We start from the raw sequence: 10868 nt of genomic DNA on the forward strand, positions 1-10868 counted from the left end.
GGACGCAGGGCTTAATCCCAGGACCCTGATCATGACCGGAGCTGAAGGCAGATGCTTAACCGACTGAGCCACCCAGTCACCCCATCGGATTTAAATAAGTTTTATTGAGAATATTTTCCTAACAAACACTAGCCTGGATCTTTCACATATGTTACCTAATTTAACCTGCCAGCAATATGGTGTGATATGGGTATCATGAGCCCTCTTGTGCAGATGCTGTATGGGGACACATGCAGCTGACCACAGAGCCACACGGATAATGCAGAAGAGTGAAGTTCATTGTCTAGAGCAAAAGACATATCTGGGTTCACATGTGGCCCATAGAGCACTCTTGCCAGCTTTTGGTGTGTGGAAATTGAAGTTCAGAGAGTTTAATGAAACACTGTGGCCGTATCAAGCTTGGATTCAAATCTGGGTATCCTGAATCTAAGTCTGGTGGTTTTTTCACTGCACAGTCTTCCCACTAGAAACATTGGGAGAGAAGCCTGGGATGGTGCATAGTACCCAGATTATAAATAGCCTTGAACATCTGCCTAAGGATTCAGATGGTATTTCAGTGACCAGCTGAAGACTCTAAGCACAATGGTAAAAAGAATCAAAGTGATACTTTGTCTGTTAGAGATGCAGGGTCGTGAAGAAGAGAGTACAGTTTAGGGACTGTGTTCTAAGGATGGAAGTAGAGAGGTTGAATGGAAATGGGATGTGAGAAATGGATCACTGGATATTGATAGAGCCAAGGAGAGAAATCAATCAAAGGTGACGTGTTCCTGCGTAGTGAGGTCTTTCTTAGGCCACCCTCCCTGGCCTACTTGAAGGCACTGACACATACTATGTGAACGGTTCAAGAAAAAAAAAAAAAAAAGAATTACAGTCCCGTGATGGAATCTATGTTCAAGCAGCACTATTCACCAGATCGCAAACCAATTCCAGGATGCTCTACTGTGTGCATGGATAACAGAGGAGGAGATGGGCTGATTCACAAATGTCTCGGCTAGGAAGATGGGGTGAGGCTTCAACTGGTAATACCAAAATACACACATAAAAATAAGCCCAAGTGGAGAGAACATTTTGCTGTGGTAAGCGGACATAACTTTGTTGTGAAGGGCTTAGCTCGATGAGTCTGAAGGAGAAACTGGTTTTGTGTGTGTGTGATCTCATCAGTTTCTGTTTTAATGGGCTCTTTGCAATTGCTTATCTGCCAATACCCTGATTATACAGTTGCCCTTATAACCACAAATAGATACTTCTTTTTTGTTTGTTTGTTTGTTTGTTTGTTTTTTTCCCCTGCAGTGGAACTTCACTTTGAATTTGAAACTGGAAGATCTGATAGAAAAAAACAAGTAATAAATGCCCAAGATACATCTGACATGGTTAATTTAAAGCATTATAAACTTAGTAATGGAACAAAAAAAAGGGTAAACTTCAGTAAATTACTACTAATTAAAATGTTTTTGAGTATAATTAACAGATAGTGTTAACATTCAGGTGTATGTGCTCACTTGCAGTGTAAGTTACCATTAATTTAAAAAAATCTATTGAACATAGAAGTAAATTAATTGCTATTAATTAAAAAATCTAGGGGTGGCTCAGTGGGTTAAGTCTCTGCCTTCGGCTCAGGTCATGATCTTATGGTCCTGGGATAGAGCCCTGGATCCTGACTCTGCTCAGCAGGAAGCCTGCTTCCCCCTTCCCCTCTGCCTGCCTCTCTGCCCAGTTATGATATCTCCCTCTCTCTCTGTCAAATAAATAAAATCTTTTAAAAATTAAAAATCTAATGAATATAGCAGTAAATAGAGAATATAAAGTGGCCAACCCTTTCTGTTACCACCAATAGTGTCAGTTCAAACCCAATGTTGGGCAAAAATTGAAAATAATTGAAATGACCAATGTAGTTTTTAGCTCAATTTGAAAAATATTTATCTCAGTGTCCATCTAATTAAAACAGAAAACCTCTAAAAGCATGTTGGAAAGATAATGATTGCTCTCTTACCTAATGGGATCCTTAATTACGAATGGTTCATATATGATACAATTAGAATATAGAAAAGCAAAACTGAAGGTAATGCAATATAAAAAGTACATCTACTGCATTCCATTTTTCAAAAGTTATCTGAGCTGGAATCCTGTTCAATGTATCATGGACCTCTCCTATTCCTCTCAATTCTGAAAAGTCTAGACAACATGTGGAAAAATATGATAATATGGGCATTATCGTATTAAATATGGAATGAATCAATGCACATCAGTTTTCCTACGTGCTAAGAAAAATCATGTTGACTGGTTTTTATTGAGTAGATATCCTAAGGTTAAAAATTATTTAATACAAACTCTTAATCTGAATATTTGTTATTTTCTTTTCTTCCTCTCTTCTTCTTTTTTTTTTTTTTTTTAAGATACTGCATGAAATCCTTCAACTTGAAGTATAGTGACAGAAGACAAGGTCCCGCCATCCAGAAGGATTGTGGACCGAAGAGAGATTGAAATTGGTGTGTAATGTTATTGCTTTTTATCTGTTCATAACTGCAAAGCCATGTGTTAATTGAGCAAGTCTGTGTGCACACATGAGCTCCCTGTCGGGGTGGTGGTCTTGATGGGTCCCAGATCCCCCTGCTTTCCAGGTGGGTAACAGACTGTGAGTCCGTCTTTTGTGCTCTCTGTACCTTGATTTGGTAATGGTATGAGAAAATGGTGCAGGTCACAGTAGTATTTTTACAGCCGGAGTTAAATCTGATCATCTAGATTTTCTCATGAGGGTTTCTCCACTGACTTACTTCAATATACAATATTTCTTTTTCTAAAGAGAGCTCAGAATCTTTCCAAGCCTGACCCAATTAATCTCATCTGTATTTTTCTTTCTTCTTCTTCTTCTTTTTTTTTTTTCCTACATGAGGTATTACATGGACCCCAAAGCATTGTTATCAAAGTAAGAAACACAAGCTTTGGATGTGATTTCGATATGATGCATGTGGAAATAAGCTTGCACAGTGACTACTTAGTACCATTTCTTATTTTTTTAATTTTTTAAATTTATTTTTAGCCTGGGATCCTGGATGGGGTGGGCCGTTTTCTTCACGCATTGCTCTTGTTCACATTTTTTCCTTTCTTTAAAATTGCCGAAGCTTGGCTGTTGCTCTTCAGTGTTGTTCGACCCTTCTGGTCCGCAAAGGACTCCCGAGGGTAGAGGAGAGCTTCCTAAAGTTCTGAAGGAGAAAATTTAATCAGCAAAGTAATCATTTCTGCTGTGATGGAAAAAAGGAGGCCAGGGTGAATGACAAAGCAGCTGTGGACCACCAAAAAAGTCAACTGGAATTGGAAGGAGGTAGACCTTAAAAAAAATTGCTCCAAAGACATAGCTTTAAAAGGAAAATGAATCAGAAAAGAGCTCTGAAGTGCTAGAATGCAATGCCTAATAACTTTAAATAGTCCATTGGGTCTTCCGGAATTTTTTTTGTTCTTCTTCAAGAATAATCTGCTTACATCGTTAAGACCTCAGCTAAGCTCAGTAACACAAATTACCAGATGTTGTATCCCCGAGTTTTTCCATCAAAAGACCAACCACCAAGCTTGTTGAAAGAGAGAGGTCATTGTCCCTCCCTGGCTATAAAACTATTTTTGCAACTCCTAACAAATGAAATGAGAATACCTTTCAGCTGTCGAAGGAAACTATCTCCCTCTCCTTCGAAGTCTCCCTGTTTCGCTTTGTTATTTTCTAATAATGCACTCATGTGTAAGCTAATAATGTGAACAGAGGGAAAATGAAGAGACTTAAAAAAAAAAAAGGGAAAAAAGCAGAATGAATTAGGGCAATTGAGGTCACTCTGTTTCATTTTTTGCTGGAAGGATTTTAGCCCTAGTTTTTACCTTATCGCTTATTACACAATTTACAATAAAATGAGATGTGATTCCATTCTTATTGTTGTGCTATAGCCTATTGAACATGCATATATAGAATTCATTTCAGATTTAAACACTATCTTAATTATAAACTGAATAAAATGGACAACCTATCGGGTTCTCTAAATTGCATTCGAACAAATAGTTTCATTTTTTATCACATTTCTACCGATGACATATTGGGTATAATAACATTCAGGGAATATTCCGTTTTTATGCAGTGCCTTAATTGGGCCAAAGTATTTCCCGTGTGACAACTAATGGTTGGTTTCTGACTTACAAGTTTGAGGACTTGAACCATATGTCATGCCTCGCATTGTTTTTCACGATGCCTTGTTTCAACATTATCAGGAAATCTTTCTGCTTTAAAATCACCTGCAAATGATATAAATACTGCAGGATGAAAACATAGTAATTATATCGCATGTAACTTTTTTTTTTTAAATGATGTCATTGTTGTTTGTATTTAGGATTCATGTATAGAAACTTTTCCAACAAAAGCCATGCACCAAATTGGAAATATTGCAAGAAATATTCTAATTGGGTTTTAAAATGAAAGATGCATTTAATATATCAAATGCAGTTTTTGAAGAAAGCACATATGTGTACGAACTTAAAAAGTTTAGTCTTATGTTTATACTTACGTGCTACAAACTCTGAAAATTGCTGTAAAGAAAAGTTAATGTACATGATTAAACTTATAGTTTAGTTATTTGGTGTAGTCTTTCCAAGTACAAGCTGAGTCAACATACTAATATAGGTCCTACTTGTCAAAATATGATATGCATAGTCTATAAAAACATTGATTTATATTCATAGAATATTTTACAACACAGAGTAATCATGTTTAGAAAAACTCCTGTTAGAAATTGTAGGCAACATACAATTTTGTAATTAAACGTATATTTTAATATGTGTAGCATTTGTTGGAGAATTTCTAAGTTAAAATGACTTAAATGTAATTTTACATATCAAGTAAGTAACTACTTCTGTGGCAACACAGGAAAGCAAAATAATTAGCACTTTGATGTTAATTGTTTATTAATTTGTTAAAATTTTCCAAACTGGCCCCTTTACTTACTAGGTAGTTTTGTAGAGTGCTCAAAGAAAATTTAATATAATACAAATAAACACACACCCACATACTTTAGATTTTTGTCTTCTTTTAAAAGTTTCCATGCAGTATCTATTAAAAGAAAAAAAAAAAAAAAGAAAGAAAAGAAAGAAAACACCTGGTCAACTAGTCATTGAGAATAGAGCCTGGTATTTTCTGAACTTTGCACCTAGACCACAAAATAAAACCGTTGTCTTCTACGACCTGAGGGCCACCCTGTCCCCCAGTGTCCTCTTGCAGATACTTTTTTGAACAGTCCAAATGGAAGTCGATTCATTTCTCTCTTTTATTTTTACTTTAAGCTAGGGGGTGGTGGTGGTGGGGGGGGGTGTCCGACACACACATGCGCGCGCGCGCGCACACACACGAATACAATTTTTAGTCATTTTTTTCCATTTAAATGATTTGCTATCACAGTTAGTCCATCTTTTATCTCTAAAATAGTTTCAACCCTGTTAATGTGTGCATGTACTTTTTTCTTATCAGCCTTTCAGCAGCATTTGTGATTCATAGCAACCATCAAAGTGATAATAAACTCATTCACAATACTAACAAACACGGGGCTCCCAGTTATTTACGAGGCAAATTCACTGCAAGGCTGGGCTGCAGAACAGGGGAGAATCAAGATGGTGTTGATTGATAAATTGACAGGTTAATTTACAAGTGGATAATAGGAGTTAGACCCAGAGGGAAAGAGGGAAGGTCTGGATTCTAGCTTGCTTGCACTGCCATCTGTCTTATACTCAGAAATCTGCAGGGCTTCTGGCCGTCAGGATCAAATACATCCGCGTTCTTCCTAACTTCAAGACAAAGACCTCCATTTACTGCTGTGCGATGGGCTTGTTGCCTTGGTTCTTCACGCAATTGACCCTCGATGTGTCAAAAACAGTGCCGCGTCCCAGTGTGTTTTAAAGTACCACTTAGAGCATGATTTAGAATGGTACTCTGTCAGCCTCGCCAAATAAACAGCGAGCAAGATTGTTTTCAAGACGATATTTCACCAATATTAATTGTTGCTTGATTGCTGATGGTTGTTGAAATGTATTCTTTCAAGATTCGGGGGGCCCTTGATATGTCCTTGTTTTAGGGTCTGCGTCTTCCCCATCCCCCAATCTACCCACCTTTTCTTCTTTATCTCTGGTCCCTGAGGCTAGCTGGTTTAAGCTGTTTAAGGGAATGAGAAAACAAATCATATGCGTCTCCTATCAAACTCCCCTCTTAATCTTGTTCTTCTAGGATTTTGTTTGTGTGAATTTTGAACATCTTGGAAAATTAAAAAAAAAAAAAAAGTCCACCAAGTATTTTAGAAAATGGAGTATTCGTAGGTTTATTTTTCTCTTCCAAGGGAACATTTTCTCCTACAGGTCAGCCATTTATGTTATTAGTTTTGGAAGAAAAGTCTTCAACAGCCAATTCTGTTGTCCTCCTCCAGGTCTGGTATAACCGGAAAATTTCACCATCAGTTTCAGGGTAGTGCTCCTTTATTGGGCTCCTGCCTGTTAGATAGCAAATCTGTAACTATTGCCACTTGAGAAAGAGGCTAGGCTTTGGTCTTTTAAAATCAGCTGGTTGGAGACGGTTAGGAGCACTGGCCGTGCCCCGTGCCTCCCCGACAGCGGGCTTTTGGCTCTCACTCACCAGCACCTATAATCAAGGGGGCTGAAATTCTCTGCTCTAGACCTGAACTCTTCTTCCCCATATCGCCACATTGTAAGCGAACACCCTTCTCAGATTTGAAAGTTCATTTATTTCCTAGCTTAATGTTAAAACTTAGTAGATCTGAACAAATACTGGGCAGTTCAAGATGTTTTGAAAGGAAATTCAAAAAGGCACAAAAGAGCATGTCTGCTCAGCTTCTGTAATTCATTACAAAGCGCCAACACTAATATTTTTAAACAGATTGTCTTCTATTCATCAAGGTACTAAAATGCACTATTAAAACTATGCCTTTAAGTTGAATAACATGACAAAGCCCATGGAAAATATCTGATCAAGAATGAATGTCAGAAAAATAAAAACAAATAACTTTGCATGCATGGAATTTTATGGTGTCACAAGGTTAAAAATGTCTCCTTAAAGGGTAAATATCCTTTGAAAAGAAAATGCATTTATGTGTGAATGGGAGGTTGAATGGCTCTCACTGCTTTGTTTAAAAGTAGACAATCATCTTTGTAATTTTTTGGCAAGTTGTATGTTTTTCAAAAAAGACTCATAAAAAGATCATGATAAGTTTATATTTCAGAATCCTAATTTTTCTTGATGTGGTGACTGTTTTATTAAAAGGATATCTTTTAGTCAGATAAGGATTTAAGTAGTGTTTAAACTCCATAATATACTCATTAAACCCGAATTCTTTCTTCAGAATGAAGCAAGGTATTTTCTTTTCTGAAGACTAGGAAATACTGCATTACATAATGTCTTTCTATCTAGAGACTTTCTATCTAGAGACTTAATGACAAGAGAAATCTTATACAAAATAGAGGAATAATTGATAGCCAGCTTACAGAAATGTGTGATTTTATACCATGTCTCTGTGAGGAATCTACTAGAAGATAAATGTGTTCAAAATTTAGTCTAATGTTAGTTTCCTCGTATTTCTAAATTCCAGTGGTAAAACTCTCAGAGTTACAGAGACACAATCTCCAACATGTTATACTTTTCTAACTTCAATTGTGTAAGTTAACTTTCCAGAGATTTATTTTTAGTTAAGATTTCTAAAAGTCCATAATCCCACTAGAATGTGGTCTGGCTCATTTTAATCAGAAACATGTTGATATAAAAGAGAATAAAAACCCAATGCAAAATGGACAGGAACCTCTCCTTTTACATGTTTGCAATTTTGAATTCTTTTTTAAATAAGACACGTGCCTTTCTGTGGAAGTTGAGAAGAGATTTTCTGCCTTCTTCTCCCTGCAGGTACTAAAAGAAATTCTGAAGTTAAAAAAAAAAAAAAAAAAGATATCAGATCTAATATCCCACCCAATTTCTGAGTTAAGCCAGTGACAGGTATGTTTCGAAGCAAGACTATTTAGACACATTGATTTTTGTTGTCACTTTCTTCTTATTTCATATGTCACATCAAGGCTTGGAAATTAGATGAATGTAAGAAGGGTCTGCTGATCATTGTTCCTCAGGAGGAATTTTCAAAGTCAGCTGGCTGTGCTTGATAAAAGTAAGGCTCAGAGCTTCACTCTCCCTACAGGGAAGTTTAGGCGAACTCCATTTTACCACTTCACTTGTATTACTGAGATTCCTGGTTGTCAAGTAGGCATCTATGGAACTGAAGTCTGGTAAATCTCAAAAGTAAAACGTTAAGGGAAAAAAAAAAGAGCTTAAATCATCTTTATCCCTCTTACTTCAAAGTCCTTTGAAATGAACGAGGAACTCCAATTCTGGTAAACAAATTTTGTGAAGTAAGTCATGCAGGTAATTCTTCCTTCAATGGTACATTTCCAGGATAACATGTTGACATCCAATCTTTGTGTTGTGAAGAGTTTGTAATAATAAATAGAAATCAATGCTGGAGACTGAAGGGTGCATCAATTATGTTTCTTTTCTTTCCCAGATTCTTTTCTATGTTGTATCTATCTGTCCCTGTGATTTTTTTTTCTCATTTTAAAATGTACCGTTGTTTAATTGGCAACACAGATTCTGAGCGCTTATTGAGCCTAAATCATATTTGACAGAAGTAAAAAAATGGCTTTATTTTACATGAAATATGAAATATGGTCATGATCTTTGAGTTTGAATAGGGAGCTTTTTGTGTGTGCGTTATCATACTTAAAAAGAAATTTCAGAACAGGTATGAAAAGCTTAAAAAGATAATAATAAATTAGACAAAGTCCTGGATAGCCACTTGGCCCAAGAAAAGAGGAAAAAAAAAATGACCAAAATAGTTGAACTAGCAGAAGGGCAGCAGATAAATATCAAAAAGTTGAACCCTGAAAATATTTAGGGAAAACAGAAGCTTTATTTCCTCCCACTAGAAATGCTCCTTCCCTCTATCCTTTATTTACTATAGAAAGGGGGAGTTCAGAAGGGATTGGTGAAGTTGCAGGAAGAAGCTGGTCTGGAAGTCTGAGGGTAGGCACTCTGCTTAGCTCTCAAGCAGACGGGATTCACTGCTCCTGGACAGACCGTGTAAATTTCATGGCCAGAGTCTCAATTATGAAAATGGTGATTTGGGGAGGAGGAAAGGATCGTGGATACCACCCTAGTATAACAGAGAGGTCTTTTTTTCAGAGCACTTACAATTCCTTTCCTGCCTGTGGTCAATCTAGAGTCTTTAGGAAATTTTATTTGAGCCCACGGGGAGAGAGTGCTGGCTAAGCTGTAATTTCCTATGATTTGAAATATGGCATCTTGCAGGCCTCCCGTGTAGGATCTCACTCAGCAAAAACACAAAAAACAGAAAACAAAAAACAGGTTTTATCTTTTAAACTTGGCTGAATACCCAGTCATTTTTTTAACACAAATTCCCCTTAATACATTTTTCTTTAAAAATAGGTCCATGTAATTGTGTGGACACTTTTAGACAGTGGCATATTGGACTATGTTAATTTTTTATTAACATGATATTTTTAGCCTAAATGAAATGTTTCTCCTAGTCACATTATTTCAAATAATGAATTAAATTAATTAATAGAAAGAATGTTCATGTATTAATATAAATGAGCATTTATGGAAATTAAGATTGAGGTCAAAATGCTATATCAGAGAACAAATAAAAAAATGTAAAATTTCCCAGAGGTAAAAAAAAAAAAAAATCATAGAAATTTTAAGTTCTAAACCTGGGTGATGCTATTGCATCTTTGCCAGAATTTTGACAGTGTAGGAAGCTAAAATCCAGAAAGATAAAATGAGATCCCAAGTTTTCATGGGTACTTGATGTCAAATCAGTGGCCAGGATCCAAGTCTGTGGATTCCTAGACTGGGTTGGTTCCCACAACAGCATGCTGGAGACAGATTCTGTGGCTGCACAATTACAGGGCGTACAGTGAGCAAAGGAAGTTTGCCTCTGAGACTTGGTTTTTACCATCTGTAAAATGGAGAGGAGCACACTGTCTTCTATTTCTTAGCATCAAAAACAAGACTTTAAAATTTTAACAGAACATTGAATTCATGGGGAGAAAACAAGAGAAGAACAGATGTGGTATCATTTATGATAATGGTTGTTTCTTTCATCCACTGATAGGGAATACAAAGTGGGAATGTAGGTTAGGCATGGCAATGATTATCCTAGAGTACACACTTTGCAAAGTTATGTATGGGACAGTGAGGGCCGCCATCTCTCCCATGAACACACACACACACACAAACACACGCATATGGATTCTTTCTCAGAGAAATCCTTCTACCAAATTCATTGAATGGGACCAGAGTTGAGGGCATAAGGTTCAATCTCCCCTTGGGAAGAAATTAAAGTCTCTCTTTCCCCTCTCAACCCCTGAATTATAGTAACACAAGACCATCCTTGGAGAATTCTCAAGATAGTTGAATCTGTCCAGAGAATCAGGCAGTGTGTGTATGTGAGTGTGTGGTGTGCATGGATGTGTATGAATGCAAGAGAATGTGTGTGTATTTTGGGAGAAGAGTCTGGTTAAGTGAGGATATTGGGCACTTGAGAAAGGAGACAGTAAGCAGGTGGCACATAATGGCAGGAGATGTAGGATAGTTTGATATAGCTTTTTAAAATGAATTTGACCCTTAAACAACACAGGTTTGAACACCCTGGGTCTACCTATATGCAGATTTATTTTTCAATAAATACAGCACAGTATTGTCATCTATTTTCTCTTCTTTATGATTTCCTTAATAACAGCTTCTTTCCTCTAGCTTACTTTACTGTAAGAGTATAACA

Source organism: Mustela putorius, unplaced genomic scaffold (assembly GCF_011764305.1).
Source record: "Mustela putorius furo isolate JIRA1106 unplaced genomic scaffold, ASM1176430v1.1 tig00003972_pilon_pilon_pilon, whole genome shotgun sequence".
Classification (NCBI taxonomy): domain Eukaryota; kingdom Metazoa; phylum Chordata; class Mammalia; order Carnivora; family Mustelidae; genus Mustela; species Mustela putorius.